Here is a 385-nt window from a genome sequence, read left to right as displayed (position 1 = left end):
ATTTAAGCAGTATTATTTTAAAAAAAAAAAACCCACACACAACAAAAAACCACAGTAACAGTAGAGTAATTGTAAGCTTCGATGAAGGAGCTACATGTAATTTTTTGGTGAGAGAAGAATTGGCTGTGATTGAATATTAACCATTCTGCAACTGAATATGCTAAAAACCTGATAAACATCAAGATCTCACTTAAACACCTGCAGTCTTTAAATACATCAAACTCAATCAGTCATTCTGATGCCTGAGTAGTAAAGGCAAGAGATTTCTAGAAGGTGCTACTATTCTGGTTACTATTCTATTACCTTTTCAGTACCAACTTTGAATACACAACATGGCTTAAGTTTCAATTCATGAATTTTGAAAAGACCAAATTTCCAGGAATGC

This window comes from Cariama cristata, unplaced genomic scaffold (genome assembly GCF_000690535.1).
Source record: "Cariama cristata isolate BGI_N322 unplaced genomic scaffold, ASM69053v1 scaffold19305, whole genome shotgun sequence".
NCBI classification, from domain to species: domain Eukaryota; kingdom Metazoa; phylum Chordata; class Aves; order Cariamiformes; family Cariamidae; genus Cariama; species Cariama cristata.
The sequence above is the reverse complement of the archived record's forward strand: the minus strand, read 5'-3'. Positions refer to the sequence as shown.